The sequence below is a fragment of the Solea solea genome, chromosome 8 (assembly GCF_958295425.1).
Source record: "Solea solea chromosome 8, fSolSol10.1, whole genome shotgun sequence".
In the NCBI taxonomy this organism is placed as follows: domain Eukaryota; kingdom Metazoa; phylum Chordata; class Actinopteri; order Pleuronectiformes; family Soleidae; genus Solea; species Solea solea.
The window spans coordinates 18756880-18769528 of NC_081141.1; the positions used below are offsets into that span (position 1 = coordinate 18756880).

The 12649-nt window shown below is 41.1% G+C and overlaps 1 protein-coding gene across 1 annotated transcript in view; it reads left to right on the plus strand.

The window, feature by feature from the left end:
- The first annotated feature begins 7240 nt into the window (after positions 1–7240).
- The window catches only part of unc5ca (unc-5 netrin receptor Ca), a 206857-nt gene continuing 201448 nt past the window's right edge, over positions 7241–12649 (plus strand). The window contains exon 1 of the mRNA XM_058637038.1: positions 7241–7380. The gene's annotated coding sequence lies outside the window, so the exon portion shown is untranslated. The remainder of the gene's footprint in view (positions 7381–12649) is intronic.

Here is a 12649-nt window from a genome sequence, read left to right on the forward strand (position 1 = left end):
CATTATGCTCGGGCCTCATGATGAATGGCTTCTTTCGAATGGCTGTGAAATCAGGATGACAGAGGGAGGGAGTCGAGTAGGCGGCGGCTAGGGAGAAACAGAGATGGAGATGCAGCATGTGGGTGGAAGGACAGATAGGACAAGGAGGAGTTGGAGGAGGATATATAGTTGATGGAGGAAAAGACGCTGAAGAAGGACGTGGATTGGTAGAGGAGAAAGGGGAGACGACAGAAAGAGTGGAGCCAGTGAAGGGAGAGAGAGAGAGGGAGAGAAAAAAAAACAGTCGGGGCAAAAGGGAGAGGAGAATACCGAGCTGTCGCCTTGCTCCAGGCGCCACATTTCTGTCAGCGATGGCATCTTTATCTGCTAAATGCACTTTTGATGCCTCACCACATATGTTGCTGTAAATTACTTTTAAGACCCATATTAGACGATGAGGGAAAAGGACAGAGATGTGGGCCAGAGTGCTGCGGGTCTTTTTTAATGGAGGAGAGAAAGGGGGAAGATTTCTGGCACCAGTTTTCCTTGGGTGTGTTACTCACTTTCTGATTACTGTCTCCTCCACCTTCTCCCCTCTGTTTCACTCGTCCTTTCCCGTATCTCCCCTTTTAATTACCCTCTCTCCATTTTCTGCTTCACTCTCCAGTCACTGTCGTCACTTTTAAATCCCCTCGTGTGACCATTCTCTGCGACCTTTCTTGCGTTCACACGTTTATCGTGTCCCTCCTTTGTCCTACGCGCGCGTCGCTTTATTGTCTTTATCTGGGTTTGAGGTGGGTTTACTACTTAGAAAAGGAGAGCGGGGCGTTTGCATGTAAGGAGCAGAGGTTTACATAAAAGCACTGTGTAGGGCTGTTTCTTTAAGTTGAAGAGAAACTAGTTGTTGTTGAATGATCAACCTGAAAGTAGGGGTGGAAATCGGTATCGCTCAGCATCGGTATCGCTCAGTATCGGTATCGGTCCGATACTGGACATATACATATATATATCTATATCTATATAGATATATATATAAATATTTATTTCTTTTGTAGAACAATATTTGTTACACCGACTCGACACAAAGACACGATTCAAAGACAATCAATGTGTCGTTAACAGCTTCAAAGTTCATAAATGACTATCGGAATAATATCGGTATCGGACAATACTCAAGGTTTTGCTAACGGTAAAAAAACAAAAAAGTGGTATCGGGACATCCCTATTTATAAGAACCTGGAGTTATTATTATAAGGTAAAAGGTAAATAAAATTGCCTGTAAAAATGAAAAGCCTTAGCAACTGTCCTATTTGGCATGCCAGAGCCTCAATTCTGTGTCCTTGTGAAGACCACACTAAAAGCTTTGGGCTCCTTAAACACCCATTTTATTATTATTTCACCTTCTTGCCCATTTGTCCTCTTCTGGTGGATGACGTGGACACAATAATTGGATGTTTCCACGTATATCCTCGGATGACTGCAGTAACGATGCCCTAACTAAGCCGTCGTGCACAAAACTCTTTGAGGACGTGTAAAGTATAACATATGCCTAAAAGTCTTTGTGCTCCAGAACTCGTTTTCCTTAATTGTGTGGTTTAATGTTTGTGTGAACTAGCTAATTATGCATTTTTAGCCCCTCCAGCAAACTTTGGGCTGTTAGAGCGCCGGGTCTGTTGTTTCCATTTCGAGGCGTTTTTTTTTTTTTTTTCCCTTCTTCTGCAGATTGAATGCCGCAGACGTGGCAGTCACACCATGCCCCAGAGATCTTTCAAAATGTAGCAGTAACAGAAACCAAATCAACACTAGAAATAAGTGTGACTGTAGTTGACGCTCCGCTGCTTTTACTGTGGGTGTTAGAACATTTCCTGTATTTATAGAAGTAAAGTCGTTATACCATCCGTGTGGTGTGGCAACGCAATTTAAAAGCACATTAAAGCTCATCCAGCAAATTACAAGAGGTCCATCACCGTTGTCACTTTAATAAGTCTCCTAAAAGTTCAGTGTGAAACTGGGGAGAAACATAACGATCCTAATGTATATATGATTGTACATATACGATACCACTGTGGCTTAATCCTGCGAGTATACATCTTGATTCGTAAGTAGTGCTTCTCTTTTTTTTTAAATCTATTATCGAGTACATTAAAATAAAATTCTCTGCTTATGTTTCTGCTGAAGATTAAAACTTCCACACACACGTTAAATGTAATTCATTTTTCCCCCTCCCCGAACAATCAAATCAGCCCCAAAAAAAAAAAGAACAATTTGAGTAAAGTACTCTCCACCTGCCATCAGTTATGTGTCATAATCTTTTCAGGACAGCAGGGGGGGGGGGGAGAAAAACTCAAGCCGACGTTAGGTAAGTGCTACCCAATTCTTCCATCACTCTGACTCGCAATTTGCAAACCTGCCTGTCAGAAGTATTGAACGCCTCTGTGATGAGTGCCAGAGGCCACTCATTTCCCTGCCGCTTGTCTGTTTCCACACAGAACACGATTTGCTCGGTGGACGTCACTTTGAGTTTCTCTTCCACTCGGGATGGAACTCGAGTGGAAGGAGGGAGAGTCTGTTTTCTGCGTCCCATGAGAGGGACATATACCGGGGGCCTATTGTGTGACACTGCACGTCGGGGTGTGAAAAATGAGTCTGGGTCTGTGACGACAGGAGCGCGAGGCAACAAGTGTTACTCGGAGTGTAGCCTGCATTTGGGTCCCTGTGCGGACGGCGAAGAAAGATGGTCTCGCAATCCAACAGCGGGGAGTTTAGGATGACTCTTGTGATTTCAGATAATCCTCTGCAGAGCTGTGCAGTTTGATTACAAGGTCCATTTTGTCTTTACATGTGTACGTGTCGACTCTAAGCTTAAACATCATATTAAATTATACCCAGAAAACACAGGAAGAAGCAAGTGGAGACGGTGTCTAGCGATGTTAACCCTCAAAATGTCTGTCCGGGGTGTTTTTTTTTGCTTATTTTAGAATAAGAATAACTTTCAATATCTGGCAGTTATTAACAATTTAAAACAAGGAAAACAAAAGATTTTATTCACAAAAAACACTGCAGATGTTGCTTGTTAAATTTGAAAAGTATAAAACATATTTAAAATACCATTTTCTCCCTGTGAGACTGCGAGTGAAATTACCGTAATGACATGTTAACTTTGACATACAACCTCTCAGCTTTCAGAAACTGTTGGAATTTCTCCGATGGCACAAACCGGCGCGTAATTACAGTAATGCAGAGTGTGCTTGTGTCGTCAAGGATACTCTCGGTGTCAAAGTGTTGAGCTGCTTCTCGGTCATTTTACTGGATAATAAATAAGAAAAAGGAAATAAACACCAGGCAACACTGAAGAAGAGGCGAGGAGGATTAGGAGCTTAAACTTCACCACTTCATTGCTTCAGGAAGGACTGGTAGGATGTCGGTCTGTCAGATTGTTTGGCTGCCAACAGTATTCACTTATTTGGTCTGACAACAAAAGCCACAATATATCTGGATACCTGTGTGAATGTTATTATCAATGTGTGAGTAATGATGTGGCGTGTAAAAGCCCTGAGACAGAAAAGGCCACATTCAGTGTTCTTTTTAAACCCCTTTAAACTCTGGCCTGTCTCTAACTGCACTGACTCACATTAAACAGCTAAAATTAAGTAAATAAAATGTGTAAAACTAGCTAAATTTAGAAAATTCATAGCTTCTCCCCGAAGCACGGGAGCAGTTCCGCTCCCAGAATTACTATTCATATGCGACAAAAGCCTCTTAAGCCTTTAAGAAAGAGTGAAGTTTTTAAAATATGTGCAAGAAAGTCAGAGAGACAGTGAGTGTCCGTGTCTGGGCAAGTTATATCCCTCAACTGGGAAACCCCTACACGATGTGTGCGCCCCCTTCACCGCTGAACTCCTCTTGCCGGCGGCATGTTTTAACAGTGGTTATGTCAGGGTCGCCCCCTGATGAAAAGGTTGCTGTGCAGACCACACACTGTCAGGTATAGGCCACTGCAGGCAGGGCATTAGAGAGAAACACAAGCATGGCACTTCATTTCAATCACGGCGACTGAGCTTGATTTGCTCTTGTATTTTCGCCCTGTGGCCCGGTGCACCACAGTGGTGGCTCGCCAATTTTCGATTTATTCTCCCTCTCCCTGTTCCAGCTCTTCCAGGTTCTGTCCTCCCCTTTCATGATTTCAAGATTTTATTCTCCATTTTGTACATGCACTGTTAACTGTGCACGTGAGTGAGGCAACGATCAGAATCGACAATTATTTTGATCATTGATTAATCGGTTTGAAGCTTTTTTTCATGATTAAAACAAGATTTCGGATCTTTTAAGATTCTTAAATGTTAATATTTTCTTAATTTCTTCATGCTGGATAACAAAGATATCATTAAAAGTGAAAAATAATCGTTAGTTGCAGCTCTAGAATAGATAAATAGAAGAAACAAAGAAGTCTGTACTCCAGACAATACAATAAAATAGATGACTGCAGCATTCGTATGGGAGATATTGCCTTTTTTTCTTTTTTTCTTTCTTTCAACGTGTCCCTAATCCACTCAATCTAGATGAAACCAACCCTGTCTCCTGATAATTACGCTCACATACAATTAATCTGCTTTTCCAATTAAGCTGTGGTGCCAACATAATCGCTGGTAGAATAACCTTCAGACACAACGGCCTTTTAAATGAATGAATCGCTACATTTATTAAGCGGACATGGTCGGGGTTGCCGGTGGCTGTCCGAGGCACGCGTCTGTCACACCGGAGTTACGCGTCCTACAAGGCATATTTGCTGATATAAATGAGTTTGTACACAAACATAATTTGCTGTAGAAAGGGTTTGATTGATACACAATCAGTGAAAGGGGTTTTGAATTAGATGTTGTGTGCGTGTGTGTGTGTGGGGGGGGGGGGGGGGGGGTGCTTTCTACTGACAGCGCAGTCAATTATTTTCAGGCAAATAAACACAAAGGCCAAGATTTTTTTTTTCCAAAGTGATATTTTCTATGACATAACTGCATATCTGCTACAAGGCGCCATATTACACTTGCTAATGTAGGTTGTTGACCTAAAGGGAATGGCATGATCAATAATATTGTCCGTCAATCTGAAGTTGCATTCATCGAGTATGAAAACTCCTCATGAAGTCAAATGTGTGGCCTTTCAATGTATGTTAAAAAAGACATCATTATTATTATATCCCAAAACAGTCAGGCAAATAGCAACCAATCCAAAATAATATAGAAACATAAGAGATCAAATAAAGTAAGATGAATCGATTATGCATCGATTACTAAATTAATTGTCAACTATTTTGATGATCGATTAATCGCCTTCTTGAATGGGAATATTTTACGGTTTATTTGCGCCACATGGCAAAGAAATAGTTTAAAACGGAATAATATTTGATTTGTGGGCAAAACAAGACATTTTATGAGCATCATGATTTCCAGGTTTGAGGAACGCTGATTTGACATTTTACGGACCAAACCACGACTTGATTAATCGAGAAAATAAACAACAGATTAATCTACCTGCCCTTAAATAAAGACTAAAAATGTGAAACAATAAAATATATGAGCACATATTCCATTAGCTGTACAAAATTGGGGATATAAATACTTAGATTTATATCTAAAATATGATGTTCTGCCGCAACTCCTCTTTTACTGGTTCATACAATTCTACAATTCATTCATTTTACCTTAAGTCTAAGATATCATAAAGAAAGTACAAAAAAAACCAAATACAGACAATAAATATGTTTAACAGTGATTGTATCCCGCTTCTTCTTCTGTTTATTTGACACTAAAGGCCTGTGTAACAAGCGCGTACTTGACACCGTCATGAATTATTATGAATGAATGTCGCTGTGATGTTTGACACATAACTATTTTGGATTCTTTAACCTAAATACTTCATGCATTTTGGTCCTGTGGGAATGTTTAAAGCCACAGAGGGAAGAAAAAATAACTGAGCCCAATTTCTCTTTGCTCCAACTATTCCTAGGAGACCATCTTTGATTATAATTAAGGTTTCCCCCCCCTTCCCCTTTTCTTGTCACACTTTGTCTTGAGTTCTAAATCTCATTCTCATTTCAGAAGCGTGTTTAACTATCCAGGAGGAAATGCTCCTATACGCACCAAAGGAGTAGAGCCTTTGCCATGTCATTGTTTTGTCTTTCTGTAAAGATGTTCATTAAATGATCTTGTCTTCCTCTTTTCTCTTTTGGCTGGAAGACCAGACATTTCCTGACCTCTGCGTCTGATTTAATTAAAACATGCACCTCTTCACTACCTCTGGTATTTTTCTGTTCCTCTGATTGAATTTCTGCCTCTGTTCACTGAGAGTAACCCAGAGTAACATTTCACTTAGAAGCAACTTTCTAATAATAAAGATTTAAAAGCCTCCTGCAAGGCTGACGTGTTATCACCACCTGAGCGACACAGTTGCACTGCAAAAACTTGGCAAACCTGCTAATGATCTGATTAATTTTTTTTTTTTTAATTAATTTGCTGTGAAATAAAGACGTTAGTGTCTATGGAATTTTGACTGAAGTTGTGCTGATGTTATTTAGTTAAACTGAAGATTATGGTGTGTTTACACTCAATGATTTGGTGCAAAGAGAATGCAAACAAAGTCAGCGCAAACACGCACAAATATGATGTGTCACTCATTCACAAAGCTTGTTTTGTTCACTTCAAACCTTTGCACTTTAACGAAGAATACCCATGACGTGATCAGGCGAAATCAAGTTAACCCCTTCTTTTTGAAATGATCAATAAATGATGGCTGAGTTCCATTTAGCTTCCTCAGTTTCAGGGTGTGCGCGCTGATTCACTGAATTACATGAACTGAACAGGGCCATCGTTAATGTGATCAGTAACACCTGTGCTATTCCTGTAAAAATAAAAAAAGAACCATCAAAATGGCTGCTGTGCTCAGGGCCAGTTGGTGCAAAGATGCTTCCAGTGTTCCAGTGTTTTTAAGCGACTAGTGACAAATCTTGCCACTTTTCCTGGTGTTACTGGAGACTTTTGGAGACTCGTAAAAGCATGTATCGCTTTAATCGTCGTCAACGAGCAGCGGGTGCTGCCGTGGTGTCTTTTTTTGGGTCACTTTCCAGTCCCAAGCCCGGATAAAGGAGGAGGTTTGGAATTGTGACATTAAGAAAAACAAGAATCAACATGAAGAAAGTTCATTTGCAGTTCTAAACGTATTATTTGACTCACTTTTTGTCTATTTCTCTCTCCTACAGCGTCCATTACAACTCCATAACACATGGCTAACTGTTGATGACGTCATTTAGCGACTTCTCGCTACGTCCAATAGCTACTGCCCTGACTGAGAAGTTGGCAACACTGGGGGCGACTAAGCAGAAAGTGAGTGAGGAAGTGGAACTATCTGGTAAGTTCTGAAAATATGTGTGTATTACTTGTTGTTGTTGGTTAGTTGGTGACTGTTAGCTGTAGCATTAGCACCAGGCGAGGAGTCACCAGTTGTACTTGCTAACTCCTGACAAAACACTCCAAATGCCAGAAGAAAGCCAACAGTATGGTTTGTGTCGTTCAACATATACATAAGCTCGATTTATAAAAAGTGAATTTAACACAATAGTTCACTACTTGCTTCTTCACAAAGGGCACTCAGTGTGATCCACGTCACCTCCTGCTATCTTTCTATTCTTTTTAATCCAACAAAACATGCCGGCCGGACCTTGCCATTGGTCTTTTGTTTTTATTAAGCAACTATTTCTAAGTAGTTACGTCAGGCATAACAATTCTTGCCAAATAAATACAAGGCGGCGTGGTCTTGAGGTTTACACCCCTAAGCTTATACATGATATAAAGCACACGGACCTGGAGAAAGAAATGGGACACAGGAAGCAACAGGTGGAGACGTAGGCTGGTTCTCAGTCATTTTACTAAATGATGAAAAGAAACGATGAAGAAGAAAAAGAGCGCTTGCTTGGATAAGGAGGTTAAACGTCCCTGCTTCAGGAAGGACTGTAGAATCTCTGTCGATCAGATTGTTTGGCTGTTAACAGTGTTTCCATTTTCGGTCTGGAAACTAACAAAAAACATGACTAAATTCACCTTAACCTCTCAAGCTCGTTTGCGCTTAATCATGTTAAATGTCTCCCTTCCTGAAAAAAAATGTAAATGCCATAATGCAACAAAATTCAGTTTAGCTGTAAGGTCTCACCTTGGCTGGTCCTTGCCTTTGGTATTTTGTTTTATTTAGCAAGTAAAGTTTTTTTTCACAGGCATTTCTAAGCGATTAAGTCCGGCATAACAATACATTTCTTGCCTGCTGTGGCCTTGAGGTTTACAGGCTTCGTCAGATTGATGATGTTCAAACAGCAGCTGAAAGAGCTGTGAGGGATTTTATAAAGAGCTCAGGGGGTGACAGCTGAGTTGGGCTGACATGACCCCTGACCTTACACCTCTTTAGAATGTCAGCAAGCATGCACATGTGCACACGCTTACACATTCACACACACACACACACACATAGTGGGCCCAGTAATGCTTAAATGGACATGTGTGTGCGTGCATGTAGTCACTCACTTTGTCTTGCACACACAGACACGGGCAGTCTTTGAAGGCCGTGGCAGTCATCACTAATGTGTTACGGGGTCCCAGTAGGTAGCTGCAAACTGTTTTCTTTCATCTTCAGGCTAACAGATGAGGAGATAGCAATGCAAGGATAGCAAACACCAGGCAACCAGACTGCCACCACATGAGCAACTCTTATCTCCAAAAAGCCAGGTTTTCACAAAATCCCTTGTCTTCATCTGAGCAGCGACAGCAGCAGCAACAGCACATCGTTTATTTACTTATGTCTTCAGGATTATTGTCGAGGAAATCTCGAGGAACAAACTACGAAATCAAGTAAACCGCTGGAGTGAGTTGCAATGGAAATTTAGTTTTCACAAAATTTCCGAGGCAAGGAGACACGATGACCCTGATTTGCACAATATTTGTTTGTTAAAATCACATTAATATGCACAACGGATCAAGCCTCGAAACTCAAGTTTCACTGCACATGTAGATACACTAAAAGAAAGAAAGGAAGACAGATGCTGAGCACCCACATCCTCAACCATCTGTCATGAAATACTGACAAAAAGCAAAGCATCTATCTGTCTGTCTGTCTATCTGTCTATCTATCTATCTATCTATCTATCTATCTATCTATCTATCTATCTATCTCTAGCAGCAGCAGCAGCAGCCGCAGCAGCTCCTAATTATTTTATTGCATCAATACTGGTCACTGCTGGAATCAGAGTTGTAATTAAGTGTGATTTGAGGTTCGGGGGGTGTGCATGAATTAATAATGAGCTAATCAAAAAGCACTTGGGCTGATTGCCAGCACATTAACACCTAGAATAGGAATGAAGTGCTCTTCGCTGCTGGCGCACGGAGCACATCTGCATCTGTCCGTTAGCAAATGTTTTTGTTAGTTAATGTGGTAAGAGTTTGAAGGCCCAGCTCTTGTAGACTGTTTCTAGTCTTGTGTGTCAGCAACAATGGCAAGATGGGAAAAGTTTTATTCACACACTCACACAACACACACACACACACACCCACCCACACATACACACTATCAATTTGAAGTTTCATTTGTAAAGGTACAAGAGAATTTCTCTGGGGAAATTTAGCTGAGGAGATCTAAAGAAGGGGATAGCGTGATGACACCTCTCTCATTTTAGCTCCGCAAGCAACACATCAAAGCACATGATCAGAAAACATGCTTACTGGTAAGGCTGAGAAAACCGCAGTCACTCCCACAGAGGCTGAAATCTATCTGAACTGAGTGTGCAGTTAGTCAAATTTAAGGTTCCTTGAATTTGTAAACTCCACCCTCAGATCAGCAAATCTGTCCGGTTCCAGTCCTCACGTGGGTGGCTATTTTAAAAAAACAAAACAAAGCATGGTTTTCATCTTCTGGTTTTAAAAAATAGTCTCAAAAGCATCTTGAAACACAAAAGTACCGGAAAGCACACAACAAAAATGATGAATCAGTTGTTTATGTGTTACCGCAGCGTTGTTTGCTGTCAAATACATCTCATGGATTTGGGTGCAGTCTTTTTTTGACACATGAAACAGAACCAAAGTTTGTGGACAGATTGACACTTAAAACTGAAGTGCATAACAGTGCCTTTAAATGCTACATTCAAACCATTGTCTATTGAGTCCACGCAGTGCTGATTGTTTTCTTGTCTGTGCACATGGCTTAAGTGAGACAGACTCACCAGACCAGCTGACCACATTGTTTTTGTAATTACTTAGAAGTCCACAGGGGAGGATAGGGGTTCTACACTGGAGTTTTAAAACGCGGAAACAAACCCAATCTGGAACAACTTTGTGTTCTGTGATCAAATTCTTCTTCGCCTTGTGTGTGCTGCAAAGAAGTGGGACCACCCACTGACTGACGGTCGGGTAGCATACAGTTCTATGATTGGCAGAAGTGGCAGATGGCGTTCGTCTACCATTTTATGTTGACAAATGGCTGTGGTGTAACAGAGGATGTTGTTTGGCCGTGACACAGCAGTGTTTTCTAGGGAGCTTTTAATGTCTACTAGTACTTGCAGAATCCTTGTTTTGGATGTAATTTATTGTCTTTCTCAGGGGAATCGAGATTAACTTGTTGAGTTCAGTAAGTGTTAATGCATCCCATGTAGTCCAGTCTGTGGGATTTCATGGATCCTCCCGCGTCTTCTCCTTTGGTCCACCTCTGGCTTACATGGCTCCAAACTGATAAAGGTCCTACAGCTGTGCTTAAAAGTTTCTCCTTCAAACAGGAAACTGTCTTTGCTCACACCAGAACTCACATTTGGCAAGAGGAAAAGGGCTGTTCGTAAATAGTAGCTTTCAGCAGGACCAACCTTCTGTTGAGCATGTGTGGCCACAGACATGACAAGATAGAAGCATTTTCACATACATGCCAGCCTACTGTTCCAGACCCGCTGGGATACTGTTGCTTCCTCCATCACTCGTGAGTCTCTGCCACTGTAGATGAGTGAAATTATTTAAATAATGTTGTTGTAAGGAAACACTGTCTCCTGTGGCATAATCTAGCTGCATGAAACAGACGAGCTTTTCTAGGTTTCACTTGAGGAGAGGAGGGAAAACTCTTGATTGATCTGCGTTGTTCTTTCTTGCATTGGACATTTATATTCCTATGTTGGTGTGATGATTGTGGTGCTGGACTATAGTTTCATTAAGATTCCATTGGCGAACAGTTAAGTAAATTGCCCATGACCACTTCAGACAATATTTGATCAAGTGTAGCAGGGACGCAACATTATAATCTGGTGGAGGAATGAATTTTACAACCCAAAATGTGGGTCCAAAACATCTTTTGGTGTAGTAGCTGGCAGATTGACCGCAGCAGAAATCTCATTGCTTTCTGGCTTTGTCCCGGTCCCCTTCAGCTTTTACTCCCCACAGAGCTGTGACCAACAAAGGATTGCTATTGCTTCTTTTTTGTAAATATTTTTTTGTGTCCAGCTTGCACGTAATCCAAGCTAAATCAGTAAATGGTCATGAGTGGCATGAACAGCAGTGTCCTTCAAAAGGTCCAGCGTGAAAAAATCTAGGTGAAACTTACATCTGGCAGAAATTGAAAGATACAATAATTAACACAGCAATCACTCATTTGTATGAATTGTTGTTTTTCATGATGCCAGAATGAGCCTTCTATAATTATAGCAGGCCACCAGGTTCTCCAACACACTTGGAAGGGAAGGGATATTCAGCTGCAACAACTTCATCACTTAAACACTTTTACATACTGCACATTTAATGGTCCAGTGTGTGTGACATTTAGGAGGGTTTGATTGGCAGAAGAATAAGAATGTTTATATAAGTGTATCATCACATTAAAATGCAAATAATGTGGTTCTTATAGACCTAGATTAGCCTTCCATATGTAATTTAATTCCTTTTCTGCCACCTTGTTGCTGAAGAAGCCTGTGTCTCTACTACTCAAACAAATCAAAACCAACATTGAAGACATACAGAAGCCGCTGAACTTCCCTGATAGACTTGGGGGAAAGAGAATTGTGATCGGCAGAGTCCTTTATTTGTTTGAATCTGCCATCTCACCAATACTGTATATGGCACTAATTCTTACACACTGGACCTTTAACACTTCTGTCACCAGTCGCCGACAGGATTTGGCACACGTACTCCTCGTTAATGTAACTCTAACACCGTTTGTGATATCTAGAAAATTCAAAAACTATGGACTGGCAACCTGTCCAGGGTGTGACCGCCTCCTTTTGCCCTTTGTCAGCTGAGATCGGCACAGCGCCACCCGCGACCCTCATGTGGAGGATAAAGCAGTAGAGGACAGATGGATGGATAACCGGAAAAGCCATGAAATAGAGCTTTGCGCCCATATACTTGTCATTACGGTAGAACCTCAGGACTTCCTGCGGAACGGCATTCCAATCACAGAGAGATTCACGAGCATTATTCCTTCACTCTTTACTGATGTTCACAAAACGTGCAGTTCATAGAGCATGGAACAAAAATAACAACAATGATATTGAAAATCTTTCTTCGTAATGGTTTGACCCCCATGGCCTGCTTCTACTGACCTGACGGGTTTTTATTGGCTTTCGTGTTTAATCGTCACAAAAGAATTAAGATGCAGTGAACGATGT